General features: G+C 36.4%; 1 pseudogene; it reads right to left on the bottom strand.

Annotated features, from left to right (window-relative positions):
- Positions 1 to 21,179: 21,179 nt before the first annotated feature.
- LOC116585648 lies at positions 21,180 to 21,533 on the bottom strand (annotated as a pseudogene).
- Between the last annotated feature and the right edge of the window lie 3,086 nt (positions 21,534 to 24,619).

The following is a 24,619-nucleotide window of genomic DNA, read 5'->3' as shown; positions in this document are numbered from 1 at the left end:
TTAAGATTTTATTTATTTATTTGGGAGAGAAAGCAAGAGCGGGAAGAGGGGCAGAGGGAGAAGGAAAAGCAGACTCCCCGCTGAGTGGGGACCAGACATAGGGCTTGATCCTAGGATCCTGAGATCAAGACTTGAGCTGAAAGCAGATGCTTAACCCACTAAGTCACCCAGGCAACCCTTGGGTAACATTTTAATTCTCAATGCCTGAGGAACTAAGCATTGTTTATACCCAGAATACTGATAAACTCTCTCATGTTTTTTAAGGTATCTCTTTCTTTCTAAAGACACATATAATGGTAGGCAGATTAGACATATCTAATTAGAAATATTTTGGGGTAGCTCTAAAAAGGATGCATACTTTAATAGATGATCTTATTTTTATTAAAAGTGATCTACCACCAATTGTTTGAAGGCTAACAATAGGAACTAACATTTATTGACCAGATACTATTCTTACACTTAGATATCATCTCACTGTCTTTTTGATACAACCCAGAGATAGGCATTTTCATTATCTTCACTTTACAGGTGAAAAAATGTAAACGCAAAACTGTTAAATTGATTTTCCATGTCTATATGCTATGTTCTCAACTACCACAGTACACTGCCACTAAAGAAATTGTGTATTTTGAACTTTGAATTCATATATATGAAATACTTCAAATATATTTCAAATATTAAGACATCAGAGCATTATTAAATATGTGCTAAGTTATATGCATTTTTTAACAGATTTTATTTATTTCTTTTAGAGAGAGAGATAGAGAGAGCACCAGCAGGGAAGAGTCAGAGGGAGAGGGAGACGCAGACTCTCCACCAAGGAGGGGGCCTGATGTGGGGATGCATCCCAGGGTCTTGAGATTATGACTTGAGCTGAAGGCAGATGCCTAACCAACTGAACTACCCAAGTGCCCCAAGTTATATGCATTTTTATTTGTAAAATGTGTTCATAGAATTCCAACGTCAAAGCACTCACAAGTAGAAATTTTAGACTTAAGATCAGACAAATCACAGTTATTTCATACATATTGCTTCTCTTAATCATTTCCAAATGTTTCCTGGAAGTTTTAAAATGAAGTTTGATTTGTGCTTTTAATACCTGCCTCAAGTTTATCTTGTTCCATATCATTGGCGGAGTGCCAGAACTGTGTCTCAATCTCAGGAACTATTTCAAATTATTTCCATTTTTTAACGTGTTAAAACCCACTTCAACTTCTCAAACATCAGACATAAATTTCTATATACACACAATATATTTGCACATACGTACACACATCACAATTAGCATTCTTTCATCATCTCACAAATTTTTGAGAGTACACAACTGTTATGGACGGAATTGTGACCCACCAAAACTCATACATTAAAGCCCTAATCTCTGATCTGTCTATTTGGAGATAGGGCTTTATGAAGGTACTTATGGTTAAATGAAGTCATAAGGCTAATCCAATAGCACTAGTGTTCTTATAAGAAGACAGAGACACCTGTGCTCCCTTCTTCTCTACACACACACACCCACACACACACACACACAGGAAAGGCCATGGGAGGACTTACTGGGAAGGTGGCCGTCTGCAAACCAGTAGGAGAAACTTCATCAGAAACCAATCATGATGACATCCGAATCTTGGACTTCCAGCCTCCAGAGCTGCGAAAAAATAAATTACTGTTATTTAAACTACCCAGTCTATAAGATTTTCTTACAGCAGTCTCACCTAACACACAACACATAACAGATACTTTAAATGACATGACATATATTAATTTTCAGATTACATCAGTGCTGATATAATTTCAATACATGATGAAAAATATTTTCTAAAAAATCTAATTCTCTAATCATCAGGGAAATGCGAATCAAAACCACAACAAGATATTACCTCACACCTGTCAGAATGGCTAAAATAAAAAACACTAGAAACAGCAAGTGTTGAAGGATATGGAGAAAAAGGAACCCTCGTGCACTCCTGGCGGAAATGCAACCTGGGCAGCCACTCTGGAAAACAGTATGGAAGTTCCTCAAAAATGTAAAAATAGAATTACCACATAATTCAGTAGTTCCTCTACTGGGTATTTACCCAAAGACTACAAAACAGTAATTCAGAAAAATATATTCACTCCTATGTTTATTGAAGCATTATTTACAACAGCCAAATTATGGAAGCTGCCCAAGTTTCCATCAATAGATGGATGGATAAAGAAGATGAGGGATATATATATACTATGGGATATTACTCATCCATAAAAAAAGAATGAAATCTTGTCTTTTCCAACAACGTGAATGGATCTAGAGGGTATAATACTAAATGAAATAAGTAGGTGAAAGAAAGACAAATACCACATGATTTAACTCATATATGAAATTTAAGAAACAAAAAAAAAAAAAAGAGAAGAGACAAAAAACCAGATTGTTGAAAATAGAGAACAAAGTGATGGTTACTAGAGGGGAGATGGGTAGGGGGATGAGTGAAATGAGTGATGGGGATTAAAGAGTACACTACTATGACAAGCATTGCATAATATATAAAATTGTTCAATCACTATGTTATACATTTAAAACTAATACAACACTATATATTAATTATACTGGAATTAAAATTTTAAAACTTAAAAAGCTAATACTTTCTTAAACACATACAGGTGCGGGGCCTGGGCGGCTCAGTGGGTTAAAGCCTCTGCCTTCGGCTGAGGTCATGATCTCAGGGTCCTGGGATCGAGCTCCGAGTAGGGCTCTCTGCTCAGCAGGAAGCCTGCTTCCTCTTCTCTCTCTCTCTCTCTCTCTCTCTCTCTCTGCCAACTTGTGATCTCTATCGGTCAAGTAAATAAATAAAATCTTAAAAAAAAAAAACAAAACACATACGGGTGTGTGAGAGCATGTGTGCATGTGCACACACACACACACACACACACACACTTACTCACAACATGTCACCTCACTTAAAAATGATACTTGGTCAACACTGCTTTTTCAGAGTCAAGATTTTAAGTTAAGCATAATATTTTTTAAAAATAAGGTCCAAATTTTCTGATTTATAAAGAGTTCAATCCAAGAACAACTTAAATGAAATAAATAGAGGATTTTTAATTGAGGACCAGATTTGGATTCAAGTATCAGATCCTGAGCAAGCACATACCTTTTTCACTCTGAGGTTTCAATATATTCATAGGTAAGAAAAATGCCTTATTCACTGAGTTATTGTGATAACTGAACGAGAAAATAAATATGAAAGCATACCTAGCTTTTCTGACAGCCTATGGAAGCTGTTTAAGGAAAAATTAGAAATCTAGCATAGTCTCCAATGCTCCCTTTCAGCACATTCCTATCCTCCTTGGTGTCACTCAGCTGAGGTGCTCTAGATTATTGCTCGAAATTCCTGAGTCCAGTCACCATAAAGCTTCCAGCATTTTATTTCCATTTAAGGGATAACTGTCTTGTTACCTAATTATCCCCTCAGGCTTACATCTGGCTTTCTCTGACTTTTTTTTTTTTTTTTAAGATTTTATTTATTTATTTGACACAGAGAGAGAGCACAGCAGGCAGAGGAGCAAGCAGGGGGAGAGGGAGAAGCAGGCTGTCTGCTAAACAGGGAGCCCAACCAACATGGGACTTGATCCCAAGACTCTGGGATCATGACCTGAGAAAAAGGCAGATGCTTAACCAACTGAGAACTGAGCCACACAGGCACCCCTGGCTTTCTCTGACTTTTGAGGGGTAGAGAAAACAGTCTGGTAAATTAATTCTTACAAACATCAAAAGATAGTAAATTTTCACACTGAGCCCAACCAGTTTTGACTGGGAGACACACACATGTATATACATGACCACAAGTGTGCGTGTACACCCCCCCCACACACACACACAGGTACTATAGTCAACCATTCTTTCTATCACTTATTTAATCTGAAAGAGTAAATTTTCTAATTGCTCTGTGTTTTCTAATTAAAGGTTTTCTATTTCATTTTCATTTAAGACTAAAATAATTGATTTAGTAATACAGATCTGTTCATATCTTTTTTTCAAAATTTCAGTACTTCAGTTTAAGTTTTACTATTAAATACCTATACATTTTATTTCTGTAGGTAAACCTAAATGATTAATAATATTAAAGGTTGAGGGGTCCCAAAACTATTAGCACCTATTTCCCAAGAGTTTCATGAGTAATAATGCTTAGTAAAAAACACAGTACTACTTCAAAAGCCTTCTGGAAAGCTCCTGTCATGTATTCAAATTCCCTAAACCTTAATGTTAAAGCTGCAGGATGGCTCTTCTAACAACCTTTTTCCTAGCCCCCTATGTGAAGTCTGAATAGAAACCCTAGTGAGTTCCTCTGGACTTTCCATCATTGGATCTTTTGAGCATAAAGAGTTATTTCTTCAGTAGGCTTCCTGTTAAGGAAGGAGAGTACATCCTTGAGACTCTTCAAGTAAAATCCCCAGGAATTCAACCAAGTTTTCAGCATGCTGCTATACAAATGTGTTTCTGACCCTGAGTAGAGGAACATTCTCTTTGTTCTTGCGTATAATTTAGTTTCCACTTCCACTGCGCTTCTGAGAAAAGGATACCGCAAGGTGGTGGGAGAAGAACTAGACTAGAAATAGGAAGACAAGATCCAGGACTCTAATTAGTTCTGTAGGCTTGCGCAGAGAAGCCACTTAACACTCTTTCTTCCTCACCCTGCAGGTCAAGGCAAAAAATAAATGCCTGCCTTGCCTATCTCCCAGGTTGTTGTGAGGTTCTAACACTATGAACACATGTAATGAATTCTGCCCAAAACAATTATGAGAAAAAAGTCAATTACATAAATTCCCAACCAATTTAAAATACATTTATGAATCAAAAACTAAAATGAACTCGAATTTTAAAATTCAGATAAAAATTTTAAAATTCAGATTAAAACTCAGATAATAGCTACAACCGTAATAGTAAAAGACATACAGATGGCTAGCAGACACATGAAAAAATGTTCATCATCATTAACTTTCAAGAAAATTCAAACCAAAACCACACTGAGATACCACCTTAAGCCAGTTAGAATGGCAAAAATTAACAAGGCAAGAAACAACAAATGTTGGAGAGGCTGTGGTGAAAGGGGAACCCTCTCATACTGTTGATGGGAATGCAAGTTGGTGTAGCCACTTTGGAAAACAGTGTGGAGATTCCTCAAGAAATTAAAAATAGAGCTTCCCTATGACCCTGCAATTGCACTACTGGGTATTTACCCCAAAGATGCAGATATAGTGAAAAGGGCCATCTGTACCCCAATGTTCATAGCATCAATGTCCACAATAGCCAAACTGTGGAAGGAGCCGAGATGTCCTTCAACAGACGAATGAATAAAGGTATGATCCATATATGCAATGGAATATTATGCCTCCATTAGAAAGGATGAATACCCAACTTTTGCATCAACATGGATGGTACTGGAAGAGATTATGCTGAGTGAAATAAGTCGAGCAGAGAAAGCCAATTATCATATGGTTTCACTTACTTATGGAGCATAAAGAATAACTTGGGGGACATTAGGAGAAGGAAAGGAAAAGTGAAGGTGGGGAGATCAGAGGGGGAGACGAACCACAAGAGACTGTGGACTCTAAGAAACAAAGTGAGGGTTTTAGAGGGGAGGGAGGTGGGAATGGTGGTGAGACTGTGGGTGGGTATTAAGGAGCACTTATTGCATGGAGCACTGGGTGTTATACGTAAACAATGAAACTTGGAACACTACATCAAAAACTAATATACTGCATGGTGACTAACATAACACAATTACAAAAAAATAAAGATACCTATCTCTCACATTATGAAATAAAATGGTGGGAATGAGATAAAATCAATGAAAAAATAGTTGATTTTTTTTTTTATGTCATATAGATTTCTCTCAAAACTACTTTGATCTCAGGCAACTGTGTGGCTCAGTTGGTTAAGCAACTGCCTTCAGCTCAGGTCATGATCCTGGAGTCCCAGGATTGAGTGCCACATTGGGCTCCCAGCTCCATGGGGAGTCTGCTTTTCCCTCTGACCTTCTCCCCTCTCATGCTCTCTCCCACTGTCTCTCTCAAATAAATAAATAAAATCTTTTAAAAAAAAAAAAAACTAGTTTGATCTCAGTTAGCCACTAAAGAAATATATAAATCAGTCTTAAATTCAAATTTACTCATTATGTCTTTTTCTAAAGTGACATCAAGGACTAGGAAGAAAATCTTAAGACTTAATTGGAGAAAAAAAGGCATCCTTTTATTTCATAATATTTGAAATTTCCTGTCTACTTTTTCATATAAATTTGTACCTTTCTGAAGATTATACTGATTCTTTCAAAATGATAGTATCATAACTGTTGGGAGACAATTCTCTCTGGGTTTCCCTTGTTGCTTCACGTCTTAGAAGTAGAGACATTAACTGCCTCTGCTTTGAACAATCTTCCAAGAATGTTTATATACAGAAAACAATCTTGAAAATAAAGATAGTGCTTCCCTCTGGGAAAAATGCATGTTTGTTTCAGCCTAGTATAGTAAAGATAATATTCCCCTTGGAGGCAATGTTAGTTGGGTTTACTGCCCATTGGAAAAGATCTGGGTTCTTTAAGCTCAGAATTCCTCCAGGAGAGCTTAGCATATTGCATGTGCAGATGTTACCTCCTGGTATTGTCTTTTGGCAACCAGGGCTCAGAAAACCAGTGCAAAGGCTGATATTCCAGCTACCACTACTGCTGCTAAGTAGTTAGCTCTCTGTCTGACTCATGTGTCTCATGCTTTCTACCACCATGCATGAAATTGTGGCAGACTAATTTACTAGTGTTCAAGTGGGGTAGAATTTTAGAATCTTCATAATTGTTAACAATAAAAACAACGGATGAAAAGATAATATAAATGATCTTTCTCATTATTTTCTATCATCAAATTCCACTAGTGAGTTATCAGAAAACAACAACAACAATAACAAACAAACTTACTAAATCTGAAACATCCCCATAACTCAGTGAAAGTAATGCCACAGTAAACTTTTACTAGAGTCTATTTACTAAAGCCTGGAATATTTAGCTATGCAACTAAAACTGCCCAAATTAAAATCAGGGTTCATTTTGGCCAGACAAACACCTGGTTCCTTCTTCTTTCTCAAACTATAGTAAATCATAGTTAATCATATTATTTCTGCCCACAGGTTTTTTTAGTAAAACATGTTCACACATCCCAGAAGGAGCAAATAGACTCTGATCTCCAGGTCATCACCGTTTGGTCTGGGGGTAAAAAACTAAACATGCTTGGCCAATTCTTGTCTTGTGCCACAGAATTTGGAATAATGACACAAGAAGTGAGATTTTTATTATTATGAGGTTGTGCTGAAAGGTGATGTTGACTGGGAGAGTGAGAATACTGTTTGAAGGTTGCCATGGTCTGATGTCTGCACATAGAATAGCAAGAAGTCACTCTTTGGACAGATAAAAATGAAGGAGATACCGAGTAGTGACAATAGTTGTGTAGGGCTCAAAAGAGAGAGAGAGACACAGAGAGATAGATGCTTGCTCTCATTCCATCTCTCAGGGACAGTGACTCCGCTTCCTGCACTGATGCCCAAAAGATCTTTCAGTATTCTATCAAGAAATTTCCTTTATTCAAGGAAGAAAAGAGCCCCTGATTTCATAAGTGTGTGAATTTTATTTATTTATTTATTTATATTATTTTTACTTTAGCATAAATAAATATTTTAATCAGTGATTTTCTTATCATTGAAATAAAATGAGTCCAATTCTAAGAACAATCAGAGCATCTCATTATATAATGAAATAGTATATAAGTTGATAGAATTAATGCAATTGCTTACATAACAATTTTTATAATGTAACCTAAAACCAAATAAAACAAACACAGGAATTTCACAATGATGGAGAAAAGCAAAGGCAATCAGTTAGATCAACTTGACTTAGAAAAATATTAGTTATGTTTGCATAGACTAATAATAAAAATTTTCCAATCTGTCTTTTTCATCTATAAAATAGATTATTAATGCCTATTTTATAGACATCGATTTTTGCGGTAAGGACTAAAAATTATTGACACGGCAATGGTGTCACAACCCCTAGGTCATCTCCACTCTTCCCTATTCCTACAAATATCTCCCCTCAGTGTCTGGTAGGCTAGACTGGTGCTGAGGTTAATAGCCTGGTCATCCCCACATGCGTGTGCCCTTCCCTTGTGATCTCACAGTGAATCTTTGTTGGACCAGATACTAAGCTTTGGTGGTGAATACGTAGGGAACGGATAGAAATGGGCAAAACCCAGGAGGCAGAAGATAGGAGAAAGCACTATGCAAACATCCGTCATGTCAGTATATGTAAAGAAGGGAGAGAAAACAAGAGGGAAAGAAAGTAAAGGCATTGAATTCTTGGGGACAGTATGGAAGAGGTAGAAAATTCTGAACAGTATGGAAGAGGTAGAAAAAATTAGAAAGGTGAGAACAGAAAGTGGGAAAGTATTGCTAAAAGATACCAATTGATCCTCAACATGTGTAATCAAAGAATCAAACTGCTTTTTTAATTTGGAGATAGTAGCAGGAGGAGGTTGAAACTATTCAGCATGGCTGTTGAAATGTAGTTCTTTATAAATGGAATATTATCTTAACTTTAAATCATATAGATCCACAGCAACAATATTTATATATAAAGTATACAAAAATATCAAATCAAGCTCTCAACAAAGAGTCATCTTGATTTTTCATGGTATTCCAGATTCAGTATGAATAAAGGAATGAAAAATATAAAAGACTTAGATTCCACTGTCAAAGGCAATGAAAATATTTGTATTTGGCTTACACCCTGTAAGAATGATGGGACACTGCCACGAAAAACTTTTGTTGTCAATCTGAAATTACTCAACTGCTTTTGTCTAATGCAGACCTCCTAGCTAGCCAACAGTTCCTTACTTTGAGTGCTTGATGATGCAGCTGAATTAGGGCCTCACTGAGAGTCATGCTTAGTCATTATAGATAGAGAATAATTGTCATTATGCAATAAACTACTGCTATATGGCACACAATACATGTGAACATTATATATTATCTCACCTATTTCTCAACACATATTTATACAATGATCATCTCCAATTACAATAAAGGGGAATGAAACAAAGAAGTTAAATAATATACTGTATTAGTAAGACTAATATATTAGTATTTCAGACTAATATACTACAGTATAGTAGTATTATAGGCTAATGTACTATATTAATATTATGGACTAATATATTAGTATAATTATAATTAGTATACATTATATAATTAGTATATCAATTATATATAATTTGTAATTACTATAGTAATCACTATACTATATTAGTATATTAGAGGCTACCTCCATATTGAGATTCAGAATAAAACTCAAAGTTGTAGCAAAGATCTCTACAACAAGCATATACCTAGGCTAGAAGCCCAGAACATCTTCAAACAGCTCAAGTCCAATGGAAGTGGAGGATGAAATGAGGAGTGAGGGTGGGCTGAAGCGGCTCTGAAGTCCCCCAGGCTTACCAGAACTAATACTCCAGATGCCTACTGGCCAGTATAAATGGGGATCCCAAGATGTATCTAGGTTGCCTCAGTTTAGTCAATAACTGGGCAAGGAGGAACCTGAAGTGTGGCAGTCAGTGTCAGCAGCTTTTTGGGTCCTAAACAAGTAGAGATGGCACTAGAACCTTACTTTCCTCTGAGTGACATCTTCTCAAGATCCTTTAATAACAGAGTTTCTCTTCCATAACTAAACATTTTAAATGTTTATATCCTTATCATTTTGGTTCTTAATAATGTTTGTTGATCTCCCAAGCATTTTTGAAGATTATATTCTTTATTCTTGCAATGGAAAAGTTAAGACTAAGTACAGTGTTTCAGTGTGGTTTTCTGTTTCCTGTCTTCCTGTCATAAGCAATGTCAGTGCCATCTCCCAGACAGGTATTAAATATAAGGAAGATCGTGAGCCATCACTTAGATTAAATCCAGAGGCTTTTTCCCCCATTATAAATCTAAGCCATCTGACCTTAACAGCAGGTGCATACTACTTCAAGAGTTATAGGATTTGGTGAAGAGAATGGCCCCACATGATATGCACAAACTCTGTTTTATGACATCCCTTAACATGGTGAAGGCTGACTACAAATTACTTGGTATAGCCAAAAGTAGGAGAAAACTATCATCAAGCAGAAAGGAAAGTTTGCTTGTATAAATTAAGCGACCCTTGAATAAACAAGCACTAATTGCTATAGTAACTTTGCAAATCACAGAAACAATAGGACAATTTTTTTTTAATATTTGAGAATGTCAGTTCATTACTTCCTGTTTACTTGCAATTATTTGAAAATAACCTGGATAACTTTATAATCAAGGTATTTCCTCTTGGCTCCCTGGTATACATCAGACTGCCTGAGGAGAGGATTGACATCCTAAGGTGTCCAAAGCATAATCAGTCTTAAGAGCTGCTAATGTTAAAATCCTGACTAATGTTAATCAAAAATTTAAAAAAAAAAATCTTAGCTTGTTAAACACACTGACATTCACACACTGACACACACACATACACACACACACACAGATCACATCAGTTTTTAAAACACAGTTGGTAAATAACGCTACCTAATTTTTAAATTATTCTGGCCCATGTCCACTTTGCAAAACTACATTTGTGTGTGTGTGCCTGTATCTTTGTGTAAATGTTTGTTATAACTAATATTCACTACAGGTTGTTTGAAATTTTGCAAGAAGAGTCCAGTTTCTGCCTAATACTTTATAGATAGCAGATATAATACTGTATAGATAGCAGAATTCAAAACATTGGAAGAACACGTATAGCCTTCAGATAAAGACATTTTAATTAATGAAAAAATGCTTTCTAGACTTTTATTATGTCAGCACTGACGGGACTGATTGAGTTCATGACAGCAATCTCAGGAAATATGAACAGCTCTGGTGAATATTACATTAATTAAAAGTTATACTTTATGTGTCTAGGTATTGGTATGCTTAAGCACATATTCAGTTATTAGAAAGATATTAAATTATCGAGGTAGACAGATCTAACGCAGGTAAATGATAGCCAGAAACTGACTGAAAGTGTGTGCCTCAACTATGATCCTTCTGTGTGCTGCGCACACATTCCCCTTCACCTACCCTCTGGCACAACCAACGTAAGTACCCTGGCTCTCCATCACCAACTCTATACTTTTCCTAAGGATTTTTTGTTTTGTTTTGTTTTGTTTTGTTTGTTTGTTTTCCCCAATCTAGTCCCACGTGGTAAACACTTATGTATATACCAGTGATTCCTAAATGTATTTCTTGAGGCTAGCCTTGTCACTAAATGCCAATCTAGAATATTCAGTGGTTTCCTAGTATATTCAACTGCCATAATAACATCTAATAGATATATTCCAATGTCCAAAATAGAGCTTTTTTTTTTTTTTTTAAATGGGGATTGAGGGACTTTTGTTGGCAAGAGCAAAAATCTTCATGCATCATGTTCCCTTAGGAGATGAACTTCCACTGTTAACTTGTTTTCACGCCTGTAGTGGATCACGATGCTATGTTCTTTCATTGTCTCCAGGCCTTAGGTACACTGTACCTTATTCTAGGACTGTCCAGCATACTGGGCTGGCATACTATGGGAAAATCATCAGGAGAACTTTTAAGACAAATAAACAATGCAGAGTCTACTTTTTGATTATTCATTTTGTTACCCCTAGTTCTCTGATTATTCTTGGCTTGAAAACCAAGACAAGGTGAATATATTATAATGAATATGGTAGCAAATAAAATGAGGTTCAAATTCTAGTTCTATCATTTATAATCTGTGTATCAAAAGACAAATGACACAACATTCCTGAGCATTATTTACTTGTCTCTAAAGTGGAGATGATTATAACATCATGAGGTTCTTGAAGAATTAAATTAGATGAAAAATCAGGGCTTCACACACATTAGTTTCTTTCTTTGCTTTACCAACCCTAAGGAATTACTTCATAAATATATCATTTGAAGAACTGTTTACTGTATCAAATTATTACTAACACAACTACTAATATAGCTTCTCACTTTCATAAAGATTCAAAGGTTTGCCCATCAACTGTACCTTCTTCCTAAATATAGGAACATTAGAGTGGATGGAAGGAAAGCCACTTTCAAGTGTTCTCTAAAAAACTAAGTTATACGGTGAGATAACATAAAGAAAACCATTGTCTCTACTAAATGGGGAAACTAACAAAATTTACTTGAAACTCTAGATGTCTATGAACTACAACAACAAATTAACAAACAAAAGTTGTCATTGACTACAGAGGATGCAGCTGCTTGGTTTTATTATCAGCCTCATTATTTTTCTCGTGAAGTCACTTAGATAGTACTTATGGATGCAACTAAATTGGAAGAGATTAAAGTAGTTGGTTTGCTTAGTTCATAAAAACCCTTTTATATATGTTTGGTATGGAGGTCTAGAAAATAATGGCCCTGCAGTATCATCCCAAAGAGGTATCAGAAGGAACAGACAATGTATTCACAGGCTTTAACCAGTCTGTGCCATAGTTCTCTGACCTAGAAATGGCTATTTGCTATTAATGTAATTCTGCTTGCCTAACTCTTAGTCCGGTGCTGTGTATCCAAAACCTCTCAGTTCAAAAGCTCTAATTGATTCAAGATTCTGGGACCTCAAACCATACTGATTTCCAATACCATCCAGTAGCTAGCAAGAGCTTATACTTTGTACAATTCTCTAACAGCTTCCAATTTTCGTTATCTCCAAATGACAAAGATGACTTAGTCCAGGGCATCTAGAGCAATTAGGGAAGGGACTTCCCTCCTTAGTTTTTCCTGCCACTTTAGAAAGATTCGGCCCTATCCTTGTCTCTTTGGAGACACCCACACAATTTCTGCTCTTCTGCTCCAAGTTCTCTACTGTTCCATTGGGGCAGATGCTCTCAGCTCACCACCCTTCAATTTTAGTTTCTCTCTTCCAGGGCAATGGTTCAGCTTCAGCTTTTCATCCACCTACCCAAATGACCAAGGCAATCTCTTAAAAACACTGATGCTCAAAGATTCCCTTTATGGTCTTTTCTTAAGCAAATGTTCATATCTTGGCCTCTGAGAACTCATTGTCATTCCTAAAGTTTTAATGCCAAGGGACAGCTCTTGGCACAGTACCTGCTGATCTCTTCACCTAACTGCCTCAGTGCGTCCCAGAAATCTCAGAATAACTTTCTTGGTACAACTTATTCTAATATTACACCAAAACATATCTCTTATCTGGTTACTTTCTTCTGAGAGATGGATTCCTTTGTTCAGACACTCATTAATGTATTCATAATTCATTCAACCATTTGGCAAACATTTACTCAGCTCCTACTATTGTACACAGCAATGTATGCTGGATGCAGGGAAGAAAATGGACTATAGGTGTGGTTTCTTCTCCCCAGAACTTATGTTCCAGCATTCCATTTGAATGGGGAACATAAATTTAATTTTTTAAAATATTTTATTTATTCATTTGACACAGAGAGAGTGAGCAAGAGAGACAGAGAGCAAGCACAAGCAGGGGGAAAGGCAGGCAGGGGAGAAGAAAGGAGCCTGATGTGGGACTTGACCCCAGGACCCTGGATCATGACCTGAGCTAAAGGCAGCTGCTTAACCAACTGACCCAACCAGATTCCCCAAGAAATCCATTTTAAGTAAAAGGACACATATAATTTAGAAGCAAATGAATGGAGATAGTTGCAGAACTCAATGAATAAGGACATACCCAGATATATTCTTTGAAGAACTAGAGCACTGAGTAAAAGACATGAGATAAGATATGCCAGAGAAAGTAGTCTGAGCTAAAAGATGAATGATTAGAATGATTAGACAAAGAATAGAAGAAAAGGTGCTCCAGGAAAAAAGATCAAAATATACCAATTCCCCTAAGAAGAAGAACAAAAGAAGCCCAGTGAGACTGAAACACGGACACAGGAAGAGGATGTGTGTGTGATATACACAGGACTGAAGACAAGAGCCAGACCAGGTATCAGGCCATGTAGGACTTGCAAGGTTTTGATATTCATCTCAAGAGCAATAAAAAGTATTTGTAGGTCTTTTATTGGGAGGTGGAAAAATGGGGGAAATGAAAGATGGCATGATTAGATTTGAATTCTGTGAGCCCCCTCTGGCATATACTAGAGAATGGATGTAATGCTGTTAGAGTAGGTATGGGAAGCCCAGTTAGAAGCACTGATAAATTAGACTGAGGTAGAGGAAACAAACATGAAAAAACAAGAGGTAAAATGAACCAAATTGGGTATACTGTGCTCAGAGGTATTATATATTTCATGGGTTTCCTTCCATTTCAAAATCAAATAGCCAGGAAACTTAGAAATTTTTCTGTTACCACATAGATCAAGAGTTATACTATATAAGCAATTTGAGTCCACAAGAAGCCCCAATTATTCCCTAGAAAGTCAAAGTAGCCTCTAATAGCATCCCAGATTACACCTATTATTTTCAGTACAGAAAAGAACAGCATCTTCCTCATAATTAACACAGTCATAATTTCATCATCTAGCATTGAACCAAAAATATAATTGATTTTGTTCCAGTAGAAACATATACCTGAACATACTACTACAATACTAGGAATGTGAGAGCACTTGTAAGCTATTACAGTTCATTGTTATTTATGTCACCTTACCTCAAAAGCATTAAATTTTGTGAAAAAACATTCAAGGATTGTTGGTTAGAAACTACAGAATTGTGCTTCATTGTGTGACCCGGGAATTAAAGTTTCACTCTTCTTTGCACTGGAACAACCCACCCTTTGGAAGAGAACATTAAAAGTGTCTGATACCTCTTGCAACATGCCAGTGACTAATATTTTCCCCTCATTTCTTTGTCACAGCAAGAAAACAAGAACAACCTCTTTATACCATTCTCAAGTGGTTTTAAAAGCTCTTTAAACTACTCAGCATATTAATGATTTGCTATTTATAAATTACACCCATTGAAAGGCCAAAATGACAAATAAATACAACACTGAAACTTGTCTCTGTCAGAAACTTGCCTCTCCCACATCCAAAAAGAACAAAGGCAAGGCACTCTCCAGTTGACATTAGTGTTGTCAGCAGCAGAGCTATGAGACCTCTAAGACCCTGAGTGATGAGCCGGCTATCGTTTTTCAGTAGAAAATCTTCTCAGAGTTCATAAGTCAAGAAAGAACTTCATTAAAGTGTAACTCTTCTAAAAATAAAAAACGAGAGGGAGATGTCTTGCTTCTTTTATGCTCTTTTCTTTTGCTTATTTTAATTACTGGACATTTCAATTTATTAAGATTCAGTTCACATATCAATGCTATAAGGCCATATAATCCACCTTAAAAAAGAAAAAAAAATCAGCAGGCAAGTTTCAGTTCATTTTGCCAGAAACTTAGAGAAGCTGAGAAAATAAAAAGCACATTTATAGCACATTATTCGCCCATATTTATAAATCTTCACATCAGATGTTAATTTGTATTCCTAAATAGCTTTAGCAAGTATATGAAATAGCTGACAGTTTTTGTTTGGCTGTTTTCCCATCAGAATATAATCACTTAAAGAATGGTCCTGCATACTGCTGTCACAGAAATGGCAGTAGAGGGGAACAAGTGGTGTTTGCGCAAATGAGTACATACACATCTATTTATTTTAAAAGGCAGAATAAAAGCTCATATTCTGAAGAACACATTGTTGACTGTTTTTTAAATAATCTGTAAATATAGATTATGACAAGTAGGATAAATTATAAAACTTACAATTGAAAAGGTATCATTTACTACTTAAATAATAAGTACTATGGTTGACTGAAAACACTTCTACTGATAGTTGGAAAATGCCAGAGATATGGAATTAGGCATTGGCATGCTAAGAGCAGGAGTATCTACCCAGCAGCTCTCAGAGTCCACTAGGGTTTATCATGCTGATATGACTGCTGGAAAAGGGGACTGTAGATAGAGGGAGTACCTCTCCCCAGCAAATTACGGCCTCAAAGTAATCTCTTCTCTGACATTCTCTCTCCAGAATTTATATACTATTATACTGTCCAAAATTTAGTAAGAGTCTATATTACTATATGACTGTTCTTTAATTCATTTACACTTTTAAAAAACATAGGAATTCATTAATGTTTTATCATCTACGGCTATTAGGTGCTGGCTGTTGCATGTTCTCACATGTGAGTGGGAGATGGGTTCCAAGGGAACATGTTCTTTTAGGATTCTAGGAAGATGGTTCATTTGGGCACAGGGGTGCAAGAGCACCTGGCTGAGAGGGCCTCAAAGAGACCAGGTTCTAGGGGCACCTGGGTGGCTCAGTGGGTTAAAGCTTCTGCCTTCAGCTCGGGTCATGGTCTCAGTGTACTGGGATCGAGTCCCGCATCGGACTTTCTGCTCAGCAGGGAGCCTGCTTCCTTTCCTCCCTCTGCCTGCCTCTCTGCCTACTTGTCATCTCTGTCAAATAAATAAATAGAATCTTTAAAAAAAAAAAAAAAAAAAAAGGAGACCAGGTTCTATTACTCGCTGCCTGCTGATAAAATCCAAAGACGGAGAGATGAATGGTGCTGAAACAAGAAAGGAATTTACCTCCATGAGGCCAACATGTGGAAAACAGTAGATTAACATCTCAAAGACTGTCTGCAAAATGCTGAAAATACTTTTAGGTTTATAGAAGGAAAATATAGGGCAAACATGAGCCAGTAGGACAGGTGGGTAGTGGAGGTCAAACTGCTCATTGTCTTGAAGTTAATCACCTGTGGGTAGGGTGTTGCTTGCTCAAAGCAGTCTTTATTGTTTGAGTGGGTAATGTCAGCTCCCTGCAGGGGATGTTTTGCCCTCAGTCTTCCACCTGAATCAAAAGACAAGCTGGAAAGAAGAACCCACAGGGAAAGTTGAAGCAAAATGGAGGCAGCTAAAGTCCTCTTTTAATGGGACAGAGCTAGAACAGTATAGACCAAGAGAAACCAAGGATCCCACGCAATACTAGTGTGATGAGTAGAAAGCTCTGTGAGTTGGGAATGGAAATAAAGTTCAGTTTGTAAAAGAAGATTTCAAAACACTAAGCAAGCCTCGCTAAGTCAATCTCTTTTAAAAAATAGGGTCAGGTCGGGAGGCTGGAAAGGAGAAGAAAGTTACGCACATCATCATGGGAAAAAACATGAACTTTTTCTTTTTTTTTTAAAACCTTTCACGCAGCTGCAAGCCCTGAGACTGGACTGTACTTTTCTCACCAAGACTCCTCAATCATCTGCATTCTTCACTTAGAAAGAGCCAATGTAGGTTTTAATCCCTTATTTGCATATTAACCCAACCAATTCCAGTTAACCTAGTTTCAATCCCTGTTTTGCATAGAGTACCTGAATGAGAACTACAAAGGTAGCCTTTGCCATATAATTCTGCCCCCTCTTTGCCTTCCTCAATACACACTTCCTAAATCCGTGTCTAGAACTGCAATTCTGATTGCCCAAATGAATGCCTGTTTGCTTAAGTGTTCAGTGAATTCTTTCTTGGTCTACAGGTTACATATTCTCTAATAACAAAGACAGGGAATCAAAGCAAAGCATTCATTCCTGAAATGCCAGTTCTCAACTGTTTGCTCCAGCAGGTGGAAGAGGAATCCCTGGGTGACAGCCAAGACCTTCCCGTCCAATAGGGTAAGGAGAATTTGACAAAAACCTGATGTGCCTTAGGTCCTACCAGGCAGGTTTAAGGAGCAGCCTATTAATGTCATTTCCTTCCTCTGTTAAATGCTGAAAAAGAACTCAAACCTTCAAAGATTTCAATTGCTCACAAACTAAGAGAGAAAAACAGTCCAACTTTGACACCATTGAAAAAAGAATGTTCTCATGATCATGGAGGCAGGATCACCAGAGTGGGAGGAGGAGTCCACTGAGGGCCTGAGGTGTGAGTCCAGAGAGCAGAAATGACAGTCTCCAGAGTTTGCCATTGGTATTGGATACTACTTCTAGTTTCTTCTCTCAGCTGCAAATTCATGAAGAGGACTGTTTGGAAAACAGAGTATGAGGGAAGGTAAGAATGTTCCATGTGGGAACACCCTATTCTACTTTACCTCTCCTTCCCCGATAGACACACACACGCACACCCAATAGTATGACAGAAGTTAGTTTTTTCTGCATGTCTATTCCATTATCCCTGTAGGGGTCTGCTTTTCTCTGATGCTTCCATATACCTTCGGCTGCTTTATGGTTTGGCTTCCATGGTGGCAGCTCTACCCAAGGCTTCAAAACCTTACAATGGTTCTCCTTGATAAAATGAGGATTGCAACTGCACCCATCTTACAGATTGCCATAAACATTCAAAGATATCAGATAAATACTCACTACCTGCTATCTATTGTTATGCCATGTGAATTTAAAGTAGTCACGTAAGGACTTAGAAGCCTCATTTCAAGTTATTTTGGCTCTCTTTTACAAACATTTAATAAAAACATTGATTTTAAATATTTTATAGCTTCTCACTCTACATAAATGCAAGCAATATTATAAGAATTAAATAAAGTTCATTATTACCTACTCCACGTTAATCCAGGCCAACAATTATAATAATCAATTGTGACAAAAGAAAAAAATCTGTTTCCTTACTGTTTTATAACTCTACCTACTTAATTTGACTAATCTGAAAAATAATTAAATAATACTTAGATATTTTTCACTATATTAATGAAAAGTTTTGTATTGCATTAGTTACATCAGAGTTACACTCTGTTTTATTACAATCTTACGTACAGTTTAGACTTCGGCTGTTTTAGCACAGCACCTGCTGTATATGTGGATATTGAATACTTCATATGTGGCTATTCAAACTGAGAACTATTGTGGGCATAAAATATATACTTAGCTTCAAAGATTTAGTATTAAATGTAAAATATCTCAATGCTATATACCAAATTCATATAGAAATGATACTGTGGATGTGGTGAGCTAAATAAAACATATTGTTAAAATTAATTTTACATTATTTCTACTTTTAAAAAATGTGGCTACAAAAATTTAAAATTACATTTGTGGCTTGTATCTGCAGTTCACATAATATTTATATTGGACATCACTGACTTCAAATTTCTTCTAGTAAATTAATATACTTGGGATGATTGCAAGGTAAGAAAAATATATTAAAACTATTTTATAATGTTGCTGTTAATCACTGTTTCTTTATTCAACACCCATTTGCTGGGTACTGATTCCAAGCTATACCCTCTCTTAGATGTTAGAGTAATAAGCAAGTGAAAGTTTTGCCCAGATTTGCCTTGGAGTCACTCCCAAATCCTAAATATAAACTCAAAATGTAAATCCACTTCCACTTTCTAACACCAGATACTAAAATAAATTCTATATAGTGAACTAGTGGAAGACGATTCACATAAAATTGTGGCCATAAACCAAGTACAACCTGAAATCAATGACAGTCTATAGGAGTGATCCTTCAAAATGTAGCAAATGAAGAAATAAGTTCACCCATGTTAATTTAGCTTGGAAGAAGATTTAAGTAAGTTTTTGTTGTTGTTGTTAAAGATATAATTAACACACAACATTATATTAGTTTCAGGTGTGTACAGCATAATGATTCAATATTTATATATATGGCAAAATGATCACCAAAATAAGTCTAGTTAACATACTCATCAACATATACAGTTACAAAATTGTTTTTCTTATGATGAGAATTTTAAGATTTAATCTTTTAGCAACTTTCACATATATAATCCAGTATTATAAGCTATAGTCACCATGCTATTTATTATACCCCCACGATGTATTTATCTTAAAACTGAAAGTTTGTACCTTTTGACTCCCTTTACCCACCTCACTCACCCTCAACCTCCAACCTCTGACAGCCATCAATCAAACAGAGAATAGTCTCTATATCTTGAGCTTGTTTTTTGTTGTTGTTATTTTTGCTTTTAGATCCCACATACAAGAAAATCATGCAATATTTAATCTTTCTCTGTGCCTTATTTCACTTAGCATAATATCATCAAGGTCCATCCATGGTGTCACAAATGCCCAGATTTCATTTTTTTTAACAGCTGAATAATATTCCTAAATTTTTGAATGGGGGGATTATATAGATTGAAAATAGTATGGCTATGCTTTCATCAAAGTTTTTCTTTTATTAATTTACTTTGAGTTTTAACTTACTTTCCTTCCTTATATCATCATCACTTGCAGAACTAAGAAGTCTGCATTTTTAAGAAACTAATATATAAAATATGTATACTATATATAGATACATAGATATTCAGTTAAATATTTTAACTATACATAAACATAGTTTCTTGTTTTGATGCAGAAGAGCTAGGTTCTTCTCTTATGGAGTTGAAGAATGAATCTCATGGACAAAAGAGAATGAGTAAAAGTGAATTTATTATTAAATTCACTTTTAATTTTTAATAAGTTATTAAAAATTTATTAAGCAAGGACAGAGAAAAAGCTCTCAGAAGTGAGAGATGTCTGGACAGAATTGCCACTGAGGGCTTTTCGGGATGGTCTTTTAAAGAAAGCCAACCAGAGAACTTAAATCTGTTTAACATCTCTATTGATAGCCACATTGAGTAAGGACTAGTGATAACACCTTCAATGGCTTACTTCCTTTTAAGGGTCAGGTAATTCTTCATTGATCACAAGTAGCTGTATAACAATACTTCACCTCTGACACCTAGGACGGGAAGGTCTGGTTTGTTCCTTTATTTCTGGTTTCCTTTTATCTCCTGAACTTTTGAATTTTTGAGCCTGATCCCATGGCCCCCTACCTACCTCTCCCTGCCCAGACCCGCCTGTCCCTTACTGAGCTTCTAAATAAATGAAACCATTTTATGAGAATTGAAAGTTCAGAGGCACCGGGGTGGCTAAGTTGGTTAAGGATCAGATTCTTGATTTTGGCTCAGGTCCTGATCTCAGGGTTGTGATCCGTCCTTGAGTTGGGCTCCATGTTGGGTGTAGAGCCTGGCTCAGATTCTCTCTCTCCTCCCTCTGCCCTTCCACCTGTCACCTCTCTCTCCCTCTCTTTTTTTTTTTTTCCTTTCTTCTAGTCTTTTATTTGTTAAACAGTAATCTTTAACAATAAATGCCAAAGGAAACCAACAAACAAAAGCAGGGATTTGCATAATAGATGGGAAATGACTGTGAGCCATGGCAGACCAGAAGTTTCTGTTTTCTTCTGTGGGGCCAGGAGTCCACAATGTGGTGTGCTCATCTTTCTTTAACCCCACAAAGGTCACAAACAGCTTAGATGGGAGGCTGAACGTGATGACTGGTCCTAATTTTTGCTATTCAACCATTTTTCTTGATCTTGCTCTCTGACTCCATACATTCCAGTCTGTTCAATGGATTTGTAATAAACTTCCAAGATGAAGGGAAATTTCTTGCTCATCATTTGGCTGAAATCTTGGCTTGTGTTCATCTTATTAAATAAAAAATATGCTCCCAAAACGCCCAAGAGTTCAGCTATTAAAACTCCTTTAAAGATCTTCTTTGCCACTCATTCCATGGTGTGGGCCATCCTGAAGTGCTTGCACACAGGACTGCCTCTCTCTCCCTCTCTTAAAAAAAAGTAAGTAAATAAATAAATAAATAGAAGTTCTTTATTAGTAATTTCAACCCAAATATAACAAAAGACTATAATAAATAATCAATTGTGACAGACATAACAGAAGTTATTCTTTACACTGCCTCCATTACACAAAAAATATGGTTTCTAATTACATTAACATAATCTATACTGACTTTATCTATACTTTACCTATGATAGTTTTAAATCAATATACTAACAGTAAGACTATCTAAATAGAGTTTAGAGAGGGGTCTTTTTTTTTTTTTTTTTTTGTCTTTGGTTCCATTTGTCCTTATATCTTACTAAAGTGTAAAGTTAAAAATACTGAATATTTAAAATAGTTTGAAGTAATTTTATTATGTGGTTCTGACAACTTGATATATAATTAGATCCATTTGTTTTCACTGGTTTCCAATTTTTAAAGACTGATTTTTAATTTTTGTCTTCATATAAAATTATTAAAAAACCCACATATACCACTAAAAAATCCAAACTAAAAGAAAATAATAATAAAGTGCATACACAAAGGTCTTACTTAATTCCATCCTGTTTCTTCTACCCTATATCCTTCCTTCTGTTATGCCCCAATAATGGGTCCGTGATTAAAGGAGTGAGACTGATACAAAGCGAAGGTCAAGCAAAGCTTTATTTCATGCCAAGCATCAAGAATCAAACTGGCCGGCCACGGCTGCACCTCTTACAGAGAGGGCGACTTTTCTTTGTTTCACAGACTAGCTTTTAAGGGCAAAGGACATGTGGTTGGGCCTGGCCACGCACAGAAGGCCAATGAAACTGTAACACACAGAGAAAGCTGCACAGTCATGCTAGGTGACCAACTGAATTATAATTTACCCTAGTAGACATTTGAACCAGCCTATCACCTTGGTCAGAATTGGCGCCCAAAAGGTGCTCAAAGGGCAGGGCCCATACTCCTTGGTAACTAGGGAGACAGTATGCACCCTCCCACCCCCACCCCCGCACTGATCGGATATCCCACCTGGCCTGATCCACCCTTGTATTTGAGCTTTGTTACCTGAGACTGGTTTCCCGGACTTGTTTTTAAGTAAGTCCCCTGGGGGAAGAGGAGCAGGGACAGTTTAAGGGTTAAACAACAAGGTTATTGTTTAATCACAATGGAAGCCTCTGGCTAAAATATAAAAATATAAAATAGGTCCTTACACTTTTCCTCCTACAAAAAAACAATTTTTATTACATTTTAATTTATTCTTTCATTGTATTATTCTGAAAATATAAGCAAATACATACATATATTGATATTCCTCCCCTTCCTTCCTCATATATTTTAAAAACTGTTTTTACTTTTACTTTTTCATCTAAAGTTCATCTTCAAGATCATTACCTGGGGATATTTCTTGGTTCTTTTATAATTATACATATTTTATGCTGTACAACCATAATGTGTTCAACCAGTGCCCTACTTACGGGTATTGGGTGTTTTTAGTCTTTTGCCATAAGGTCACAGTATATAGTCTTAGGTATATTGTTCTGAACACATACATCCATAACCACAAAAGGAATCATTTCACATTGCATATTTTTAAGTTCAAATGTGTATGCAGCTAGTTTAATAAAGTGCTATTGTTTCTTGCCCATAGCTTATATTTGGAAATAAATTCATCTGGCAGAATGCTTTTTTAACCATCCATGAACCCTAGGCACTGAAGAGAAAGATAAAAGACACTGAGATCAAATCAAATAAAGGAAAAGTTTCAAGTGGCGAAAATGGAAATTAAACAAGTCCATACTATATGGCTTTTTAATAAAGAATGGCCAACCACAAAGAGTAATCTGGGGTTTTTGTTGTTTTGTTTTGCTTTTTTATTTAAAGGAAATAAGAAGGAGTTTGCAGAGTTCTTTAGAAAATTTGATTAGGAAGCAACCAAATGTTATGTTCATCTTTAATAGAGAGCATAGTTGAAACCCAAACTATAAACTTATGCTTCTTTCTTCTTCTTCTTTTTTTAAAGATTTTATTTATTTGAGAGAGAAAGGGAGAGTACAAGCAGGGGGAGTGGCAGGCAGAGAGAGAGAGAAGCAAGCTCCCACAGAGCAAGGAGCCTGGTGAGGAGTTGATCCAACCCTAGGATCATGACCTGAGCCAAAGGCTGATACTTAACCGACTGAGCCACTCAGGTGCCTCTAAACTTACACTTCAATAAGTCATCCTAATTCCCTCAAGTTCTCAGCATTCTCAAGCAGCATAAAGTAGATGAGGTGGTATATCTAGGGCTGTATGAAGAACAAGACAAATGTGCTGTACTGACAAAGACACCAGGGAAACATGGGGACTTGAAGCTTATCATTGAGAGTTTGACTGTGGAACAAACTGAGTAGGAAAAAACTGGACCAGAAAAGGGCCAGTGGTAACACAATCAAGAAATACCTCAGTGAAAGAAAGGAGTAAAATAATAGTCCATGATGAAACATTAAGAGACATTAAGAAACATTTGAAATTAAGAGGACATTTTTCTCATCAAATTAAAACTACTGTAAATGATTGATTTAACTTCTAAAGAAAGTAGTGGTAGACTGTCCAGATTGGAGTGTGCACAGCTATATCAGAGTTGATTAGTGTACAGTATAATATTATGTATGCTTCCTATTGCCCCATATAGAACACTCCTCAGCTTACAAGTCATACTTGGAAGCAGGCCCACTTCCCCACTTCATCTCTCTCTATTTGGTTATTTAATAAGCACCATGACACATGTTCTTATTTTTCCTTTTCCACCCACCACAAGAGTCTTTGATTATGATACTTCTTTCGACTAGTCCAAGCATCACATTATTAGATATCCCAAGGATTCAGACTATTCTTTTATTTTTAATTAAAATTTCATAACACAAACAAAACAGGTGCTTTCGTGCTCTTCCATAGATTATCTCTGTTTTCCTGCTTGTTAAAATACAAGAATCTCTGCAGGAATAGCAACTCCATAAAGACAGAAATTCTTGGGATGCCTGGGTGGCTCTGTTGGTTGGGCCGCTGCCTTCAACTCAGGTCATGGTCCCAG

The sequence above is a fragment of the Mustela erminea genome, chromosome 3 (assembly GCF_009829155.1).
Source record: "Mustela erminea isolate mMusErm1 chromosome 3, mMusErm1.Pri, whole genome shotgun sequence".
NCBI lineage: Eukaryota > Metazoa > Chordata > Mammalia > Carnivora > Mustelidae > Mustela > Mustela erminea.
Note: the sequence above shows the minus strand (reverse complement) of the source record. Positions and strands in the feature narration are given on the sequence as shown.